General features: G+C 43.6%; 1 protein-coding gene across 1 annotated transcript in view; it reads right to left on the reverse strand.

The window, feature by feature from the left end:
- phactr1 (phosphatase and actin regulator 1) overlaps positions 1–23049 on the reverse strand; it is a 711982-nt gene that overhangs the window by 166279 nt on the left and 522654 nt on the right. The gene's annotated exons all lie outside the window — the stretch shown is intronic.

The following is a 23049-nucleotide window of genomic DNA, read 5'->3' on the forward strand; positions in this document are numbered from 1 at the left end:
AACAGAGGGGTCAGCAAATTTAATTCACAGCATTCCTCATTTTCTCGCCATTAATCTCCCATTCTTTGATTTGTGTCAGTAGTGGAGTTTTGTTCAATTTACCCTTGTTTCAATGAGTTCGAATTGAGCCCTTGCAGATAGATTGAAAGTTTTTGATGGTTATATACACTCACAGGTTAAACATATTCAAGAAGCTTCAATCCATTTCCCAGCAAAAGTTAATGTTTGGTCTCATCAGGTCTTCAGTAATGATGGTTGGCAATTAACAAAAAAAAACTAGTAAATACCATGACTGTTACAGTAAGATCAAAAGATGTCATAATGGTAGGCTGTAAGCTGACTTTATAGCATGGTGAAAACATTGTGGCTAAACCTAATCTAAGCAATGCCTTGATTCTGCCTCACTTAGGTGCCTTACAGCAGTAGAACTACACTTGCAGCCAACTGTGTTTTACTACACCATGACAATGCTTGTTGCCATCCAGCTTCTAATAGGGAATTGGTCAAAATATTCTTCACAAAGCTTGCAAGTAGTGAACTTCTTTAGCATTAAAAATGAAGTCTAACAACATATTTAACAACACTTTTCTGACCAGCCTTGATATCAAGAGCTCTTGGTGAGGTATTAGAGAAAGAGCCAAGTAAGGTTTTAAAACACTGAAAGTCATGGATAATGCAGACATAAGAAAGCTATTTAACTCAGACCAAGAGTTCAGCAGCAGGGAGTTACAGTATCAAATAAAGAAAAGCTTGCATTTATATATTGTGTTTTTAATGCAGCAAAGATACTATTGCACGTCACAAAGATGAAAATAGTTCCGAGTGGTAATCTGAGAGTTTGCGGTTTGACTGAAGATACCGTCAGAGGTAGATTTAGAATATGTTTTTGAAGTTGAAGTCGGAGATAGTAAAAAAGTTTGGGGAGAGATTTCTAGAGTTCAGGGCTGAGTTGGATGAAAATCTTCTACTTAAGATAAAGCATAGGAAGGGAATTGTAAAGGATGGAAGAATCAGATGAACAGTTGGTTTATGCTGACACAGAGGACTGGAAGTGGTGCAATAATTATAGGACATGAAAGAATTTGTTATGAGGATTTTGAATTCAGACAATTGGGATACAGAAAGCCAATGGAATTTGGCAAAGGGAGGTGTGTCAGGGGAGTGAAACTAAATGCAGACTCAGGATGCAAATGGCAAGTTGGTGCCTTCATAGGCTGGAACTTGCAAGCCTAACAAGAGGTCAAAACCAGAAGTGACAAAGGCATGTAAGAGTTCCAATGGTAGTGAGGGTAATTTAATAGAAGAAATGGGAAATACTGCAGATGATGGATATTCTTTGATACTTGGATTAGGGTAAAATAAGACACCAAAATTGGCACATCATCCAATAAATTACCTGGCCGTTATGGTACTCGAGGAAGATCTGGTTGTTTGTTTTGAACTGCAGTCATTTTAATTGATGGAGGAAAAAAAACTGAAAAGCAAGATTGGTAACTTGCTGGAAATCACATGGGTGAAAGGAAAAAAACTCAAGTTGTGAACCTGCTTGTTTTGAAGGCAATCTGTTTGGGGAACAAGCTGAGGAAGGAAGGCTACCCTAGCTTGCTCTGTCTATTTACCTTGCATAAAATTGCATGTGACTATCAACCTGTAGCCAGAGAACACTCATGTGAGTGATACGCAGTTGGACCTGCAAAGCTGAGACCAGTTAGTGAGAACTTCCAGACATCCACCAGGACTACAAGAGGGATCTCCAGGTCGACAGCTTTGAGACCCTGCGGACATTATCCTTTATTTTATAACGTCCATCCTCCAAAGCCCATCTCTCTATCTGTTTGTCCTTTGTTTGTCTGTGTGTGTGCTGGGGGAATCCTTTAGGAAGAGATAGGTTGTTACACTTCCCGATTACAATTGTGTGTTAACCGGTACTTGTAACTTGTGAAAATAAGTTTTGTTTTCAAATAAATTAATCATAATAAAATCTGAAATTAAAAAAACTACTTATAATAAGTCATGAAATTACTGGATTGCTGTAAAAATCCATCTGGTTCACAAATGTCCTTTAGGGAAAGAAACTTGCCATCTTTATCCAGTCTGACCTATATGCGATTTCTGACATGCACAAATGTGGTTGACTCTTAACTGCTCTGAAAAATCCTAGCAAGAACTCAAGTTAAGCTCAAGCATTTAAGTTCCTCAATTTTTCAAAAGATTCACCATATCCCTTAACATCATTGACAACTTGGAATGTGTGGTAATTTCTTGGATGAGGCTTGCTTACTGACAGTTCCAAGGTGAATTTCTGACCTTCTTGAGAAAATCCCAGATTAGCATCCAAATGTCCCAATCATGCCATGCCCTTCCATTTTGTAAAAGAAAAATTCTGTCTTGAGAGATATAATTCTAACAGGGGTATCAACAGCTTCCGTACTATATTAAATCATTTTTTTGAATACCTCCCATTGATCTTCTGCTATTTTACCCATCAACAGCTTTGCCCAGTTTTCCATGGACAGTCTTTGTCTGGTCCCATTGAAGTCAGTCTTACCTAAATCTAGAATCTTATTAGCTGCTTTCTGTTTCCTCATTTTAAGCACTGCATTGAACTCAATCATATTATGATTGCTCTTGAATAAATATTCACAGACCATTAGGCTGCTAACTAAATCGAACTTATTATTAAATTTATTCGAATTAAAGTTTTTTGAAGAAGCCTGGTCAGAGTCTCTTTTCTTCTGGGTACTAGAAGTATAGGTACAAAATTGGCCATTTCAGTGAGAAAATTAAACATTTAAATTAATGGTATGGCATGTGGAATAATCGGGCTTGATAATCGACGTACTCCTCCCATAACACCCCTAAGGATCAAGAGCTCTATTTGCCAAAAAAGACAGCCATGAACAACTAAAGCAGAAAGAGACAATATAAAACTAAAGGAAAAAATATACATAAATGCAAAAAATAGCAAAAATTCCTGGAAAATGGGGAAGATGCAAAGGCCAGCAAAGGATGACAAAACAGATAGAGCTACAAAAGGGACTAGGTAAAGAAACCATGGCCAGGAATTTACCTTGTCGGGCAGGCCCGGGAGCGGTCACAAAGCCTCCCGCTGCTCGCGATCAGGCCCCAACATCGATTTCATGCTAACTGGCCAATTAACAGCCAGCCAGCGTGAAACACATGCTGCAGCGCTCAGCGCTGCTAGGGTGGGGGCAGGAGGAGGGTGAGCGCAGTCTGTGCATGCACACAAGTGCGCACACTGAAAGATTTATAACAATAAAAATAAAGAATTAAGAAATAAGGAAAACATGTCCCTTCATGTGACTCTCACATGAGCAGGGGCATGTTGAAATGAGTTTTAAGAGTTTTTATTTATTTTTATCACTGGTCAAAACCTCATCCAGCCCGTGGATGAGGTTTCGCCAAAAATGCAAAGGGTGCTTGGCCTATTCACCCACCCGAAAACCGAATGGTTGGACAGGCAGCAAAAAATTTGAATTCCTTAATTGATTAAAGGCCTTAATAGGCCACTTAATTGTCAGTGGGCATGCTGCTGCCTCTCGCACATGCCCAGTAAGTGAAATATCGCGAGAGTGCATGATGACGTCGGGACGCTTGCCCAATATCATCGCACACTATTTTACTCTTCTTCCGTTCTTAGCTGTGAAGAGAGCTGTGAAAATCAACACAATTTTTTTTTACAATTATGTTCAGAAAAAGGTGGTCAGGAGCGATGTGAGCCCCTTGAAAACTGATAAAGGCGATACTGCCAATGGAAGTAAGGAAATGGCAGACATGCTGAATTTTGTACCAGAATTTACAGTAGACGAAGAGGTCAAAATCCCAAACATCCCAAGAAAACATATATTGAACCAGGGACAGTAACTCATCGAAATTAGCACAAACAAAATAACAGTAATGAAGAAAATAATGGCACTGAAAAGTGACAAAGCCCTGGGACCAAATGGCTTCCATCCCCAGGGTTCAAAGGAAGAAAGTGAGAACATTGTAGATGCCCTAACTAAAATCTTACAAAGTTCCTTTGACTCATGAACTGTTCCTTTAGGTTGAAACATTGTGTATGCCATTTTGCTATTTAATGAAAATGACAGCGGGAAACCTTGGAATTATGGACCAGTTAGTTGTCTGCTGTCTGGGAATTGCTAGAGTCTATAATTAAGGATAGGGTGACTCAAAATCTTGAAAGTTTTCAGCTGATCAGTGAGAGCCAGCATGTACAGGGTAGGTTATGTCTGATGAACCTGATGGAATTTTTTGAGGTGACTGAAGTAACACGTAGGGGAATATCCAGAGATGTTATTTATATGAACTTCTAGAAGGCATTTGATAAAGTCGCTCACAAGAGACTGTTAACTGAAGTTAACGCTCATGGGATTGAGGCAAATTATTGACATGGTTAGGAAATTAGCTGAGTGGCTGCAGGATGTGACTAGCAGTGTCCCACAAGGATCTGTGATGGGGCCTCAGCTATTTATTAACAATTTAGATGATGGGACAGAAAGCCACACATTCAAAGTTGTCAATGATGTTAAGGGATATGATGACTCTTTTGAAAAATTGAAGAACTTAAGTGCTTGAGCTTAACTTGAGTTCTTGCTAGGATTCTTCAGAGCAGTTAAGAGTCAACCACACTGGTGTGCATCAGAAATCGCATATAGGTCAGACTGGATAAAGATGGCAAGTTTCTTTCCCTAAAGGACATTTGTGAACCAGATGGATTTTTACAGCAATCCAGTAGTTTCATGACCTATTATAAGTAGTTTTTTTAATTTCAAATTTTATTTGATAGAATTTAAATTCATCAGCTGGTGTGATTTGAGCCCATGTCTAGAAATAATTAGCCCAGGCCTCCAGATTACTAGTCCAGTAACATAATCACTGTACTACCATACCCCCAAGAGGCAAGGGAAGAGGTGGAGAATGAGGTGCATGAATAAATAATCTCAAACTTCAAGACAAAATCTATGAGGCCCTCACATTTGAGTCCCAATTTTAACCTAATTCACCTGACAAGAACTGGGTTTGGATTGGGCATCCGTATACACTCTCTTTGATTTCATGCTTTATTGACTTCAATGGACTGTAAGGTTAACCGGAACATTCTATGTGACTGTGACAAAGTGAAACTAACCCTCCACATCCTTCTTGATCTATCTGCAGCCTTTGACACGGTTGACCACGAAATTCTGCTCCAGTGCCTAATCACCAGCATCTGGTTGGATTGGACGGCACTCAGCTGATTCCATTCTTACTTATACAGTCATGTATGGGTTAGGGTTAGGGTTATGCTCATGGTGCCGAACTCTACCCAATCACCACCTCTCTTGGTCCCTCCACTGTCTCTAAACTGTCAGGCTTTTCTTCCGACATCCAGTACTGGATAAGAAGAAATTTCCTCAAATACTATATATAAATATTAGGAAGATAGAAACCTTTATCTTGAGACTCTGTCACAGACTTTGTTCCCTTGCTGCCAACTCCATTTCTCTCCCTGGCATCTATTTGAGGCTGAAACAGACTTTTTGTAATCTTGGTGGTATGTTTGACCCCAAGATGAGCTTCCTGCCACCCATCTGCACCATCACCAAGGTTGCCTATTTCCACCTCCATAACATCATCCAACTTATCTGCCGCTGAACCCTCATCCATTACTTTGTTACCTCTAGATTTTACTATTTTAACGTGCTGCTAGCCAGCCTTCCTCATTCTACCCTTCACAAACCAGAGGTCATTCAAAACCATATTGTCTTGTGTTGTAACTCACGCCATGTCCCATTCACCTATCTCTCCTGTGCTGATTGTACCACAGTGGCTCCTGATTGAGCCATGTCTTGATTTTAAAATTCTCATCCTTGTTTTCAAATCCCTCCATGGCCTCACCCCACCCTATCACTGGTTTCCTCCAGTCTTTTGCCCTCCCCATCCCGTCCCCCTGAGAGATCTCTGCGTTCCACCAATTCCGACTTCTTAAGCATTCCTGATTTTAACTGCACCACCAAAGGCTGTGCCATCAGCTGCCAAGGCCATAGCATCTGGCATTCCCTCCCTAAATATCTCTGCCGCTCTATCTCACTTTCCTCCTTTAAGATGCCATTAAAACCTCTCTCTTTGGCCAAGTTTTGGTCATCTGGCCAAATATGTCCTTACATGAAATAAACACAGAAAATGATGGAAAACCTCAGCAGGCTGACAGCATCTGCAGAGAAATAGAGTTAATGTTTCAACTCTGTATGACCCTTCTTCACAGCGTATTGGAGGTCAGACTCGAAATGTTAATTTTTCTTCTCTCCATAGATGCTGTCAGACCTGCTGAGTTTTTCCAGCATTTTATTTGAGATTTCCAGCATTTTGCTTTTCTTCTCTTTCTCCTGCATATCTCCTTACATGGCTCATTGTCAAATTTCTGTTGATAACACTTGTAAAGTATCTGAGGATGATTTGTTACAGTAAAGGTGCTATATAAATGCAAGTTGTGCCCGCGAAATAGCCTAAGTTAAATTTGAAGCTGTGGTGTTGGAGGTGAGATGAGTGTAGACGAAGGAGTTTGGGTATAAAACAGCAGAGTAGAGTGAATGGTTGTTTGGTAGGACAGAACTTGAGTATTGCTGAAAGAAAAGATGTGCCATGGAGAATGCAGCAGAGAACAGTTAACAACATTGCCTCTACCAATCAGAGTCCATTTGCCAACCAATCAGCACTCTCCTCTCATGCAGTATAAATTGTCGTTCCTGTTGGTTTATCATTCTATCCTGATGAGTGCAACACGAAAATCTTCGATAGCATGGTTCTTTCTTCAGCAATACTCAAGAGTGGAGTGAGCATCAGGGAGCAAGGTTAAAAACAAACTAAAACTATCATCAGCACAAGTATAACATTAAATGAATTAATAAAAAGTATTAGCACTGAGCAGGTCTAAACAATTAATTGCTAAACTAAACTACATTTTAAAAGTGGGAATAGCGATTTTTTTAGATCACCAACGGGCAGCTAAAATTTGTGCTTGCAATTCCTGCGAGAACTTCAGGACACTTCACATTTTTGGGGGGAACCACGTTCTGTAGGAAGTGTCTCCAGTTGTTTGAATGTAACCTGAGGATTTCCAAGTTTGAAGGACAGCTGAAGACACTGTGTAGCATCAGTAATATTGGATGAATATGTGGCTGAAGAGATGGTGTGAAGGGGAGGGTTTCAGATTCCTGGGGCATTGGGACCGGTTCTGGGGGAGGTGGGACCAGTACAAATTGGACGGGTTACACCTGGGCAGGACAGGAACTGATGTCCTGGGGGAACGTTTGCTAGAGTGGTTGGGGAGGATTCAAACTAAAATGGCAGGGGGATGGGAACCTATGCAAGGAGTCAGAGGAAGGGGAATCAAAGATAAGAACAAAAGACAGAAAGCAGAATAAGAAAAGTGATAGTCAGAGAAATCAAGGGCAAGAATCAAACAGGGCCTCAGTGAAAAATAGTGAGAATGGGACAAGTAATGTAAAAAAGACAAGCCTTAAGGCTTTGTGCCTCAATGCGAGGAGCATTCTCAATAAAGTGGATGAATTAACCGCGCAAATAGATGTAAACTGGTATGATATTGTCAGGATTACGGAGACATGGCTTCAGGGTGACCAGGGGTGGGAACTAAACATCAAGGGGTATTCAGTATTTAGGAAATACAGAGAAAAAGGAAAAGGCGGTGGAGTTGCATTGCTGGTTAAAGAGGAAATTAACGCAATAGTGAGGAAAGATATTAGCTCCGACGCTGTGGAATCTGTATGGGTAGAGCTGAGAAACACTAAGGGGAAAAGAACATTAGTGGGGATTGTATGTAGACCCCCAAACTGTGGTGATGTTGGGAATGGCATTAAACAGAAAATTAGAGACGCATGTAATAAAGGAACATCTGTAATTACGGGTGACTTTAATATGCATATAGATTGGGCAAATCAAATTAGTAACAATACCGTAGAGAAGGAATTCCTGGAGTGTACATGGGATGTTTTTCTGGACCATTACATTGAGGAACCAACAAGAGGACAGGCCATTCTCGACTGGGTATTGTGTAATGAGAAAGGAATAATTGGCAATCGAGTTGTGCCAGGCCCCTTGAGGATGAGCAACCATAATATGATAGAATTCTTCATCAAGATGGAGAGTGTTGATTCTGAGACTTGGATCCTGAATCTTAATAAAGGAAACTACGATGGTATGATGTGCAAGTTGGCTATGATGGATTGGGAAACGTTACTTAAAGGGATGATGGTGGATAGGCAATGGCAAACATTCAAAGACCACATGGTGAACTGCAACAATTGTTTATTCCTGTCTGGCGCAAAAGTAAAACAGGAAAGGTGGCCAAACCGTGGCTCACAAGGGAAATTAGAGATAGTATTAGATCCAAGGAAGAAGCATACAGATTGGCCAGAAAAAGCAACAGGCCTGAGGATTGGGAGCAGTTTAGAATTCAGCAAAGGAGGCCCAAGGGATTGATTAAGAAGGGGAAAATAGAGTACGAGAGTAAGCTTGCAGGGAACATAAAAACTGACTCAAAGTTTCTATAGGTATATGAAGAGGAAAAGATTGGTGAAGACAAATGTAAGTCCCTTACAGTCAGAAACAGGGGAATTTATAATGGGGAACAAAGAAATGGCTGACCAACTAAATACATACTTTGGTTCTGTCTTCACAAAGCAGGACACTAATAACACACCAGAAATGTTGATGAACACAGGGTTTATTGAGAGGGAACTGAAAGAAATCAGTATTAGTAGGGAAATTATGTTGGGGAAATTGATGGGATTGAAGTCCGATAAATCCCCAGGGCCTGATAATCTACATCCCAGGGTACTTAAGGAAGTGGCCCTAGAAATAGTGGATGCATTGGTGGTCATCTTCCGAGAGTCTAGAGACTCTGGAACAGTTCCTACAGATTGGAGGGTAGCTAATGTAACCACACTATTTAAAAAGGGAGGCAGAGAGAAAACAGGGAATTAGAGACCAGTCAGCCTGACGTCGGTTGTGGGGAAAATTCTACAGTCCATTATAAATGATTTAATAGCTGAGCACGTGGAAAACAGTGGCAGAATCGGACAGAGTCAACATGGATTTATGAAAGGGAAATCATGCTTGACAAATCTACTGGAATTTTTTGAGGATGTAACTAGTAGAGTTGATGAGGGGAAGCCAGTGGATGTGGTTTATTTGGACTTGCAGAAGGCTTTCGACAAAGTCCCACATAAAAGATTGGCGTGTAAAATTAAAGCGCATGGGATTGGGGGTAGTATATTGAGATGGATAGAAAACTGGTTGGCACAGGAAACAAAGAGTAGGAATAAACGGGTCTTTTTCCAAATGGCAGGCAGTGACTAGTGAGGTACTGCAGGGATCGGTGCTGGGACCCCAGTTATTCACAATATGTATTAATGATTTAGATGAGGGAATTAAATGTAATATCTCCAAATTTGCAGATGACACAAAGCTGGGAGGGAGGGTGAGCTGTGAGGAGGATGCAGAGATGCTTCAGTGTGATTTGGATAAGCTGAGTGAGTGGGCAAATGCAGTATAATGTGGATAAATGTGAGGTTATCCATTTTGGTAGCAAAAACAGGAAGGCAGATTATTATCTCAATGGCTATAAATTGAGAAGGGAATGTGCAACGAGACCCGAGTGTCCTTGTAAACCAGGCGCTGAAGGTAAGCATGCAGGTGCAGCAGGCAGTAAAGAAGGCAAACAGTATGTTGGCCTTCATAGCCAGAGGATTCGAGTACAGGAACAGAGATGTCTTGCTGCAATTGTACAAGGCCTTCGTGAGACCACAGCCATAATATTGTGTGCAGTTTTGGTCTCCTTATCTGAGGTATGATGTACTTGATATTGAGGGATTTCAGTGAAGGTTTACCCGAATGATTCCTGGGATGGCGCGACTGACGTATGAGGAGAGATTGAGTCGATTAGGATTATATTTGCTGGAATTCAGAAGAATGGGATCTCATAGAAACCTATAAAATTCTAACAGGACAAAACAGGGTGGATGCAGGAAGGATGTTCCCGATGGTGGAGGAGTCCAGAACCAGGGGTCACAGTCTGAGGATATGGGGTAGACTATTTAGGACTGAGATGAGGAGAAATTTCTTCACCCAGAGAGTGGTGAGCCTTTCGTTACCACAGAAAGTAGTTGAGACCAAAACATTGTATGTTTTCAAGAAGGAGTTAGAAAAAGCTCATGGGGCGAAAGGGATCAAAGGGTATGGGGAGAAAGCGGGAGCAGGCTATTGAGTTGCATGATCAGTCATGAACATAATGAATGGAGGAGCAGGCTTGAAGGGCTGAATGGCCTACTCCTGCTCCTAGTTTCTATGTAAGGATGAAAGTTTAATGGATTGTATGCTCAAGGAGGTTACCACCCCACAGAAAATAAGAGTTTAGGATTGTAGATGTGTGGCCATCGGAAGGGTAGGGAGGAGCAGAAAGTGCTGGAGTTTTTGGGGTGTGCGCCGCTCTTAAAAAGGTTCAGAGTACTGGAGACTGCTACGAGAGGCAACACCTTAAAGGAATGCAGTGCAGGCCATGGCACCAATGAAAAGGGGCTGCAGAGAAGGGGATATGTAGTCATCATAAGAGACTATTATTATGGGGACGGAAAAGCATTTCTGAAGAGTCCCGCATTGTGTGTTGCCTTAGTAGTGCCAAGGTAAAGGTCATCATGCAAGGGGAAGGGAGTGAGCCAGACATTGTGTTACATGACAGTAACAACAACATAGCGAGGGCAGCTATTCAGGTCTTGTGATCAGAATTTCATTGGCTAGGGAGGAAGTTAAAAAGTAGGACCTTGAAGGTATAATCTTTGGATTACCCCCAGTGCTGCGTACCAGCGAGAGTAGAAAAAGGAAGACCAGAAGGATCAATGCATGGCTTAAGGCATGGTGTAGGAAGGATAGCTTCAGACTCCTAGACATTGGAACCAGTTCTAAGGCAGGAGGGACCTATTCAAAAGGGGTGGGTTGCACCTCAACAGGACTGGGACAAATATCCTCAGGGGGAGGTTCACTAGTATGGTTGGGGAGGGTTTAAACTGAATTGGCAGGGGAATGTGCACCAGCATATAGAAGTAGAAAAGAGGAATAAGGTGTATAAAATTTAAAATTTTAGTTAGTGGAATGTACTTAGCCTGTACCTGAAACATCTCCTCACTTTCCTGCCAGTCTCTGGTTCCATTTTACCTAGCTAGTTGCCCTTTCATTCCATTAAAGTTAGCCCTCTTACAATTTATAAGTTTTACTTTAGATTGTTCCTTGCCTCTCAAGGTTATCCTCTATTTCTAATACTACAATGTTTTCCCTAATCAATATTGCCCCCTCCCCGCTTCCCTTTCTTCACCTATGTATTTTCTGAACACTTGTATCTTTGAAGATTAAATACCCAGCTTCAGTGGTGCCAAGGTAAAGGACATCATGGAGAGAACACAGAATAGATTTGGTTAGTAGGGCAGAGGAAGTATTACCATATTGGGTACTTGGTGAGCTGAAAGCTCAGATGGACATTTGGGAAGATGATGTAATGGAAATTACAGAAACGAGGCAGAATAATACGCCCTGCGGGCGGGCGAGTGTCCTGACATCATCGCGTGATAATTCGGTCAGTAGGCGCGCGCAAGAATCGGTAGCCCGCCGGCAACAATTAAGGGGCCTAGTAAGGCCATTAGTGTAGTAATTGACCTGGATTTTTCGCTGCCCATCCAACAGTTGGCAGGTGGGCCATTTGGCCAGACAGCCTTTTGATTTTTGAAGAAACCTCATCCAAGGGTGGGATGAGGTTTCCAATATTAATTTTAAAAAATAAAAATGTTTGGGCAAAACTTTTATCATCCATATGTTTAGGTGAGTGATTCTTTTGGGTGGAAATTTTTTCGGAATTTCATAACATTTATTTTTGGCTTTAAAATTCTTTAGCTCCCTAAAGCAGCTCTCTGCCTTCAGGGAGCTTTCATTGTGCGCTCCCCACACCCGCGCTGACTTCAGCACTCGTTCTCCTCCCACCCCCACCCCGGCAGCACCAGGCCTTTAAGCAAGCATTTCACACTGGCCGACTATTAATTGGCCAGCCAGTGTGAAATCGCGGTTGGGGGCAGATCGTGGGCCATGGCCTGTTTCCTGGCCGCTCCCAGGGTGCCCCCCCGTGCCAGCCCGATGATATGAAAATCTTGCCCATGACTTAAAACTGGGAGTAATCCAGAGATTATACCTTCAAGGTCCTACCTCTTAACTTCCTCCCTAGCTAATGAAATTCTGATCTTAAGACCTGAATACCTGCCCTCTCTATGTTGTTGTTACTGACATGTAACACAATGTCTGGCTCACTCCCTTCCCCTTGCAGAATATTGTGTGTTCTCTCCATGATGTTCTTTACCTTGGCACCACTGAGGCTAGGTATTTAATTTTCAAGGATACAAGTGTTCAGAAAATACATAGGTGAAAAAAGGGAAGTGGGGAGGGGACAATATTGATTAGGGAAAACATTGCTGTGTTAGAAATAGAGGATATCCTTGAGGGGCAAGGAACAATCTAAAGTAAAACTTATAAATTGTAAGAGGGCTAACTTTAATGGAATGAAAGGGCAACTAGCTAGGTAAAATGGAACCAGAGACTGGTAGGAAAGTGAGGAGATGTTTCAGGTACAGGCTAAGTACATTCCAACAAGGTCTGAAGCTCTGAAGAAGTGTCATAAGGACTCGAAATGTTAACTCTGTTTTTTTTTCTCCACAGATGCTGTTAGACCTACTGAGTTTTTCCAGCTTTTTTTGTTTTTGTTTCAGATTTCCAACATCTGCAGTATTTTGCTTTTATCTTAATGGTGAAAGGTAGGCGCCCAAAGCCAGGGCTCCTGCTAGGGAGGAAATTAAAAGGTGGGACCTTGAAGGTATAATCTTTGGATTACATCCAGTGCTGTGTACCAGCGAGAAACATGACTTAAAAATGATGAGACTGGGTATTTAATTTTCAAGGATAGAAAGTGTTCAGAAAATACATAGGATGAAACAAAGAGAAGTGGGGTGGTAATTTTGATTAGGGAAGACATTGTAGTGTTGGAAATAGAGGACGACACGAGAGATGGAGAACATGATGAAACAAAAAAAGGGCATATGATGCATTCCAGGTGAATTTTTCAAGGAAGGACCAGGCTAAATACAATAAATTGAGAGGGGAAATGATGAAGAAAATAAGACTGGCAAAGAGAGAATATGAGAATAGAATAGCAGTTAACATAACTGTAAAGAGTATGTGACAAGTAAGAGGCGGGGTAGCTCAATTAGGTACAGAAAGGGTGATATATGCCCGGAGGTAATAGATGGGGTGGAAATTTGATAGGCAGGATGTGCTGGAAAGACTGACTATACTTACAGTGGGTAAGTTGCCTGATCTGGATGGATTGCATCCTAGGTTGCTAAAGGAAATGGGGTGGAAATTGTGAGATTGTGAGAGGCCTTGCCATAATCTTCCAATCTTCCCTAGATGCAGCAGAGCTGCCAGAAGATTGAAAAGTGGCAAGAAAGGTTGTGAAGATATTCCTGCTAACTACAGGCTGGTTACTTTAACAAAAGTGGTGCATAAGGTTTTACAAACAATAAACAGGGAAATAAACAACAGGTACTTGGAGAGGTTTGAGTTAATTAAGGGCAGTTAACATGAATTTGTAAAAGATTGTACGCAGGATTTGTATGCAGATCGTGCTTGACTAATTCAATTGAATTGAATTTTTGATGAAGTAGCACAAAAAGTTGATGAAGAAAATGCAACAGATGTAGTCTATGTGGATTTTAAGAAAGTGTTTGACCAAGTACCACATAAAAGGTTGGTTAGCAAAATTAAGTCTCATGGTCAAGTGGCGTCAGTGTTAGCTTAGATAAAAAAAGTTGGTTTAGGATAGAAAACACTGAGACATGGCAAATTGTTGTTTTTCAGACTGGAGGATGGTATAGGGTGGTATTCCCCAGGGGTCAGGTTCTGGGACTACTGCTTTTCTTGATATATAATATATTATATATATATATAAATGGACAAATAAGTGGCAGATGAAATTTAATTTCGAGAAGTGCGAAGTGATGCATTTTTAAAGAAAGGATGGGGGAGGCAATATAGACTTAATCGCATGGTTCTAAAGAGTGTGAAGGGACAGGGAGCAGAGAGACCTGGGTTTTCATGCGCATAGATCTGTAAAGGCAGCAGGGCATATTGAGAAAGTAATTATCAAAGCATATGGTATCTTGAGCTTCATAAATAGATGTATTGAGTACAAAAACAGGGAAGTTATACAGATCCCTTTTTTAGAGCTTTGGTTAGGCCACATGTAAGAGTATTGTGTTCAGTTCTAGTCTCCACAACTTGGGAACTATATGAGGGTCATTGAGAGGGTGAGGAAGGCATTCACCAGGATAGCTCCAAGAATCATGGATTTTAGCTACAAGCTGAGGATGGAGAAGCTGGGACTGTTCTCCATAGAACAGAAGAGATTGAGGGGTGATTTGGTGGAGGCGTACAAGATTATGACAGATTTAGATAAGGTGTCTGTTCCCATTAGCCGCTGGTGCAAGCACCAAGGGACAAAGATTAAAGATTTGGGGCAAAAGATGCAGGGGGGAATGTGGGGAAGAACTAATTTATGCAGTGAGTGACCTGGAACTCATTACCAATGAGAGTGGTGAAAGTGTAGGCAATCTGTGATTTTAAAGGGAAACTGGATGGGTACTTGAGGGAAACAAACTTGCAGGGCTACTGAGTGGAGTCGGGGGGAGGGCGGGTGGATGGAAGAGTGTGGAATGGGATCAACTGGATTGTTTGACAGACAGCTGACATGGTTCAAAGGTCCTACTGCTGTGCCATAATGACTCCACGACTATACTGTATGCATGGAGTGAAAAATAATGTTTACAGGAAGTGCCTTGTTATCAAAAAGAGAATTTTGGGATACTGTTTACCTTCAAGTGTAATTCTGGAATAGGAGGGACACTTGACTGCACAAAGATGCAGAAAAGGGAATTGTGTAATTTATTTTTAAAAATTAATTTACGGGATGTGGGCTTCGATGGCTGGGCCAGCATTTATTGCCCATTCCTAGTTTCCCTTGAGAAGGTGGTGGTGAGCTGCCTTCTTGAAGCGCTACAGTCCATGCGGTGTAGGTACACCCACAGTGCAGAGTTCCAGGATTTTGACCTAGCGACAGTGAAGGAACGGCAATATATTTCTAAGTTAGGATGGTGAATGGCTTGGAGGGGAACTTCCAGGCGGTGGTATTCCCATCTATCTGCTGCCCTTGCCCTTCCAGGTGGTAGTGGTCATGGGTTTGGAATGTGCTAATGAAGGAGAATTCCTGCTGTGCATCTTGTAAATGGTATACACTGTTGCTACTGTGCATCAGTGGTGGAGGAAGCGAATGTTTGTGGATGTGGTGCCAATTGAGCGGCTGCTTTGTCCTGGATGGTGTCAAGCTTCTTGATTGTTGTGGGAGCTGCACTCATCCGGGCAAGTGGAGAGTATTCCATCACACTCCTGACTTGTGCCTTGTAAATGGACAGGCTTTAGGGAGTCAGGAGGTGAGTTACTCGTCGCATGATTCCTCACTGCTGACCTGCTCTTGTAGCTACAGTATTTATATGACTAGTCCAGTTCAGTTTCTGGTCAATGATAACCTCAGGATGTTAATAGTGGGGGATTCAGTGATGGTAATGCCATTGAACCTCAAGGGGCGATAGTTGGATTCTCTCTTATTGGAGATGATCATTGCCTGGCACTTGTGTGGCACGAATGTTACTTGTCAACCCAAGACTGGATATTGTCCAGGTCTTGCTGCATTTGGACATGGACTGCTTCAGTATCTGTAGAGTCACAAATGGTGCTAAATATTGTGCAATCAGTGAACATCCCCACTTCTGACCTTATGATGGAAGGAAGGTCATTGATGAAGCAGCTGAAGATGGTTGGGCCAAGGACACTACCCTGAGAAACTCCTGTAGTGATGTCCTGGAGCTGAGATGACTGACCTCCAACAAATATAACCGTCTTCCTTTGTGCTAGGTATGACTCCAACCAGTGGAGAGTTTTCCCCGGTTCCCATTGACTCCAGTTTTGCTAGGGCTCCTTGTTGCCACGGTCAGTCAAACATGGTCTGGATGTCAAGGGCAGTCACTCTCACCTCACCTTGGGGGGTTCAGCTCTTTTGTATATTTTGAACCAAGGCTGTAATGAGGTCAGGAGCTAAGTGGCCCTGGCAGAACCCAAACTGGGCATCAGTGAGGTTATTGCTAAGCAAGTGCCGCTTGATAGCACTGTTGATGACCCTTTCCATTAATTTCCTGATGATCAAGAGTAGACTGATGGGGCAGTAATTGGCTGGGTTGGATTTGTCCTGCTTTGTGTGTACAGGGCATACCTGGGCAATTTTCCACATAGCCGGGTAGATGCCAGTGTTGTTGCTGTACTGGAACAGCTTGGCTAGGGCACGGCAAGTTCTGGAGCTCAAGTCTTCAGTAATATTGCCAGAATATTGTCAGGGCCCATAGCCTTTGCAGCAATCGTGTGTCTTCAGCTGTTGCTTGATGTCACGTGGAGTGATTCGAATTGGCTGAAGACTGGCATCTGTGATGCTGGGGACCTCCGGAGGAAGCCGAGGTGGGACATCCCCTCCGCACTTCGGGCTGAAGATTGTAGCAAATGCTTCAGCCTTATCTTTTGCATTGATGTGCTGGGCTGCTCCATCATTGAGGATGGGAATATTTGTGGAGCCTTCTCTTCCAGTGAGCTGTTTAATTGTCCACCACCATTCATGACTATATGTGGCAGGACTGCAGAGCTTAGGTCTGATCTGCTGGTTGTGGGATCGCTTAGCCCTTTCTTAAGATGGCCAAGCCTGATCTGCTGATGGGAGACAAAGTGAAATATAGGGCAATTATGTTCAAGTCTGCAGTTGTCCATCTTTGGGCATGGAGGCAGTGATTGTACTGGGGGTGGACAGGGCTGAACCAAGGGACTTCTTGGGGATGTGGAGTTTGAAGGTGTAAATAAAGGAGGTCAACAGCACCAGCAGGTAGGTAGGACACAAAGAAAAACATCACTGCTGAGGGAGCTAGAAAGGGCGGGCATGTGTTTTACCAAGGGCAATGGGTGACAATAGCAGGCTTGAATGTGGCCAGAAAGATATAGGTGTTGAGGAAGATGAGAAAACAATCAGAAAAGGTTTTTTCTGAGCAAATGTCTGAGGTAAATGACTTGCTGAGATCAGGCATGGTGCATTAGGTTGACTGAAGAGGAGAGAGCAGAGAAATCAGAAGAGGGGCCGAGGGAAATTTTGATGAAGGGTGAATTCACTAAATATGTAGCATCATCTGGCACAAAGGCCAACAGAGAGGTGAAAGAAGCAGATTTCAATATGAAAGTCACTGGTAGACTTAGGATGATGCTTAAACAAAGGAGGCATTTGAAGATGAGACAATAAGGGTGGTGAAGGTTGAGCACTCAAATGACCAGAAGTGTTGAAGGAGAGAGGGGTTAGGGTCTGCAGATGAGAACCAAGTCACTGCCATGACAATTTTTGTACAGTGAATGTGTAGGTGGGGATCAGATATGTCAGACGAGACAAATTTAAAAGAAATAGACTCATGAGGCAGAATCTTCCAGTCGGCATGCGGGGGCGGGCCTGACACACCAATGTGTAAAATTACGCGTGATGATGTTGGGCTTGCATCGCGATATTTTGTTTGAAGGAGACGGGCTGGAGTCGGCTGCACGCCCGCCGAAATGTCAACAGCTTATTAAGGCGGTAGGAAATGAATTAAAGCAGTTAAGAACGCTGCCTGCCCAAGCGGCCACTAGCGGGATGAGGTTTCCTGAAACTTTCATTGAATAAGTAAATAAATTGTCATAAATTTATAAACATGTCCCCACTGTGTCACATGAGGGGGCATGTTTAAATAAATTTTTAAATCATTTCTGTCATGATTTTATTATACATTCAATCTCCCTGAGGCACCTCCGTACCTTAGGTAGAGTGCTGCACTCTTTCTCCCTCCTCCCCCTGCCCACACAGGTAGCACTGAGCACTACTGGCCATGCACTACGCTAGGCGGGCCTTAATTGGCCTGCACGCGTAAAATGGCGGTGCAGAGCCAATCGTGTGCGACGATCGGCTCCGCCCCCGCCTGCCATAGGAAAAATCCTGGCCATGGACATTTACAGCACATGAGGCCATTTGGCCCATTGTGTCTGTGCCAGTCAACAAAGATCTGACCACACTAATACCATTTTCCAGCGCTTGGCCCATAGCTCTGGAGGCTATGGTAATGCAAGTGAATATCTAAATACTTCTTAAATATTACGAGGGTTCCTGACTCAACCATCCTTTCAAACAGTGAGTTCCAAGCTTCCACCACCCTCTGGGTGAAAAAATTTCTCAACTTCCCTCTTAGCCTCTTACCTTAAATCTATCCCCCCTGGTTATTGACCCCTCTACTAATGGAAAAAGTGCCTCCCTATCCACCCTATCTATGCCCCTCAAAATCTTATACACCTCTATCAGGTCCCCTCTCAACCTTCGCTGCTCCCAGGAAAACAACCCCAGCCTATCTAAACTTTCCTCATAGCTCAGACCCTCCAGCCCAGTTAGCACCCTGGTAAATTTCCTCTGCACCCTCTCCAGTGCAATCACACCCTTCCTATAATGTGGTGACCAGCACTCCAGTTGTGGCCTGATCAACGTTTTATACAGTTCCAGCATAACCTCCCCGCTCGTTTATTCTATACCTTGGCTAATAAAGGCAAGTATCCCATATGCCTTCTTAACCACCTGTCCTGCTACCTTCAGGGATCTGTGGATATGCACACCAAGGTCCCTCTGATCTTCAGTACTTTCCAGGGTCCTGCCATTCATACTGTAATCCCTTGCCTTGTTAGCCCTCCCCAAGTGCATTACCTCACACTTTTCCGGATTGGATTCCATTTGCCATTGCTCTGCCCACTTGACCTGTCCATTGATATCCTCCTGCAGTTTACGGCTATCCTCCTCAATATTTACCATGCTATCAATTTTCATGTCATCTGCGAACTTCTTGATCATACCCCCCTAAATATTTTCCCTAAACAGTGATAGATAATTTAGGGAGAGAAAATCCTGCCCGACCTCCTTGACATTTTGAGGAAGAGGCATCCAAAGTGGATCACTCAAGGCCTTTTTAAAAATTCATTCTAGAGTTGTGGATGTCTTCAGCAATCCTGGCCTATTCGGAGTTGACCTGAGAGAGTGTTGGTGGGCCTTCTTAAACCAGTGCAGTCCATGTCATGTAAGTGTTCCCTTAATAATGTTAGGTCAGCTGTTATAGCAGTTTGACCCAGTACAGAAAAGGTGATATACGTCCAAGTCCGGATGGTACTTGCCTTGATTTCAGGAAAGTCTGTGTCAAAATTTTACATGATTGGCTGTTAAAGTAGCAAAATTGAAAGTTGAACATTTGAGGAAATTTTTTAAAAATGACTTAAACGTGGGTGAAGCAGATTGTTGGGGTGATTTCAGGCTGAGTGCATGGCCCAGGGAATTTTTTTTTGTATTCTTTCATGAGATGTGAATGTCACTGGCAAGGCCAGTATTTATTGCCCACCCCTAATTGTCCTTGAAAAGGTGGTAGTGAGCCACATTTTTTTTAATTCATTCACCGGATGTGGGCTTTGCTGGCTGGGCCAGCATTTACTGCCCATCCCTAGTTGCCCTTGAGAAGGTGGAGGCTAGCTTTCTTCTTCAACCACTACAGTCCATGTGGTGTAGGTACACCACAGTGCTTTAGAACGGAGTTCCAGAATATTGACCCAATGACAGTGAAGGAACAGCGATATATTTCCAAGTCAGGATGGTGAAATACTTGGAGGGGAACTTCCAGATGGTAGTGTTCCCATCTCTCTGCTGCCCTTGTCCTTCTAGATGGTAGTGGTCATGGGTTTGGGGGCGCTGTCAAAGGAGCCTTGGTGAATTCCTGCAGTGCATCTTGTAGATGATACACACTGTTGCTACTGTGATTCGGTGGTGGAGGGAATGAATGTTTGTGGATGTGGTGCCAATCAAGCAGCCGCTTTGTCCTGGACAGTGTCAAGCTTCTTGAGTGTTGTGGGAGCTGCACTCACCCAGGCAGCTGGGGAGTATTCCATTACACTCCTGGCTTGTGCCTTGTAGATAGTGGACAGGCTTTGAGGAGTCAGAAGGTGAGTTACTTGTCGCATGATTCCTAGCCTCTGACCTGCTCCGGTAGCCACAGTATTTACATGGCTAGTCATGTTCAGTTTCTGGTCAATGGTAACCCCCAGGATGTTAATAGTGGGGGATTCAGTGATGGTAATGCCATTGAACATCAAGGGGTGATGGTTAGATTCTCTCTTGTTGGACATGGTCATTGCCTGGCACTTGTGTGGCACGAATGTTACTTGTCACTTGTCAGCCCAAGACTGGATATTGTCCAGGTCTTGCTGCATTTGGACATGGACTGCTTCAGTATCTGAGGAGTCGTGAATGGTGCTGAACATTGTGCAATCATCAGTGAACATCTCCACTTCTGACCTTATGATGGAAGGAAGGTCATTGATGAAACAGCTGAAGATGGTTGGGCCGAAGACACTACCCTGAGGAACTCCTGCAGTGATGTCCTGGAGCTGAGATGACTGACCTCTAACAACCACAACCATCTTCCTTTGTGCTAGGTATGACTCCAACAGTGGAGAGTTTTCCCCCTGATTCCCATTGACTGCAGTTTTGCTAGGGCTCCTTGATGCCACACTCAGCCAAATGCGGCCTTGATGTCAAGGGCAGTCACTCTCACCACACCTCTGGAGTTCAGGTCTTCTGTCCATTTTGAACCAAGACTGTCGAGTTGTCAGGAGCTGAGTGGCCCTGGCAGAAGCCAAACTGGGCTTCAGTGAGCTAAACTAGAGCTGCTTGATAGCACTGTTGATGATGACCTTTCCATCACTTTAATGATGATCGAGAGTAGACTGATAGGGCGGTAATTGGCTGGAACAAAAACAAAAATTGCTGGAAAACTCAGCAGGTCTGACAGCATCTGTGGAGAAAAAGACAGAGTTAACGTTTCGAGTCCATTTGACTCTTCTTCACAGGTAATTGGCTGGGTTGGATTTGTCCTGCTTTTTGTACACAGGACATCCCTGGGCAACTTTCCACATAGTCAGGTAGATGCCAGTGTTGTAACTGTACTGGAACAGCTTGGCTAGGGCACAGCATGTTCTGGAGCACAAGTCTTCAGTAATATTGCCGGAATATTGTCAGGGCCCATAGACCTTTGCACTATCCAGTGCCTTCAGCCATTTCTTGATATCACATGGAATGAATCGAATTGGCGGAAGACTGGCACCTGTGATGCTGGGGACCTACGGAGGAGGCTGAGGTGGATCATCCACTCGGCACTTCTGGCTGAAGATTGTAGCAAATGCTTCAACCTTACCTTTTGCACTGATGTGCTGGGCTCCCCCATCATTGAGGATGGGGATGTTTGTGGAGCCTCCTCCTCCAGTCAGTTGTTTGATTGTCCACCACAATTCAGGACTGGATGTGGCAGGACTGCAGAGCTTAGATCTGATCTGTTGGTTGTGAGATCGCTTAGCTCTGTCTATCATTTGATGCTTATGCTATTTGGCATGCAAGTAGTCCTGTGTTATAGCTCCTCTAGGCTGACACCTCATTTTTATGTATGCCTGCTGCTGCTCCTGGCATGCCCTCCTGCACTCTTCAGTGAACTAGTGTTGATCCCTTAGCTTGATAGTAATGGTAGAGTGGGGGATAGGCCGGACCATGAGGTTACAGATTGTGTTTGAGTACAATTCTGCTGCTGATGGCCCACAGCGCCTCATAGATGCTCAGTCTTGATTAGCTTAGATCTGTTCAAAATCTATCCCAATTAGCATGGTAGTAGTGCCACACTACACGATGGAGGGTATCCTCAATGTGAAGGCAGGACTTCATGTCTACAACAACTGCGTGGTGGTCACCCCTACCAATACTGTCATGCACAGATGTATCTGCGGCAGGCAGGTTGATGAGGATGAGGTCAAGTATGTTTTTCCCCCTTGTTGGTTCCTTCATCACCTGGCTCAGACCCAGTCTAGCTGCTATGTCCTTTAGGACTCGGCCAGCTCGGTCAGTCGCGGTACTACCGGGCCACTCATGGCAATGGGCATTGAAGTCCCCCACCCAGAGTACATTCTCTGCCCTTGCCACCCTCTAAGTGGTATTCAACATGGTGGAGCACAGATTCATCAGCTGAGGAAGGGTAATCAGCAGAAGGTTTTCTTGTCCATGTTTGACCTGATGCCATAAGACTTCATGGGGTCCGGAGTCGATGTTGAGGACTCCCAGGGCAACTCCCTTCCGACTGTATACCACTGTGCCGCCACCTCTGCTAGGTCTGTCCAGCCGGTGGGACAGGACATACCCAGGGATGGTGATGGTGGTGTCTGGGACATTATCTGTGAGATATGATTCAGTGAGGATGACTATGTCAGGCTGTTGCTTGAGCAGTCTGAGGGACAGTTCTCCAACTTTTTGCATTAACATATGGGGGATAGTAAGGAGGACTTTGCAGGGTCAACAGGGCTGAGTTCGCTATTGTCGTTCCCAGGGCCTAGGTCAATGCTGGGTGGTCCGTCCGGTTTCATTCCCTTTCTGAGACTTTGTAGTGGTTCGATCCAACTGAGTGGCTTGCTAGGCCATTTCAGGGAGCATTTAAGAATCAATCACATTGCTGTAGGTCTGGAGTCACCTGTAGGGCAGACCAGTTAAGGACGACAGATTTCCTTCCCAAAGGACATTCTTGGCCAGCTACAGTCCATGTGGTGCAGGTACGCCCATAGTGCTGTTAGAGAAGGAATTCCAGGATTTTGACCCAACGACAGTGAAGGAATGACAATATATTTACAAATCAGGATGGTGTGTGGCTTGGAGCGAACTGCCAGGTGGTGGCTTTCCCATATGCCTCCTGCTTTTGTTCTTCTAGGTAG

Source organism: Cetorhinus maximus, chromosome 3 (genome assembly GCF_964194155.1).
Source record: "Cetorhinus maximus chromosome 3, sCetMax3.hap1.1, whole genome shotgun sequence".
In the NCBI taxonomy this organism is placed as follows: Eukaryota; Metazoa; Chordata; class Chondrichthyes; order Lamniformes; family Cetorhinidae; genus Cetorhinus; species Cetorhinus maximus.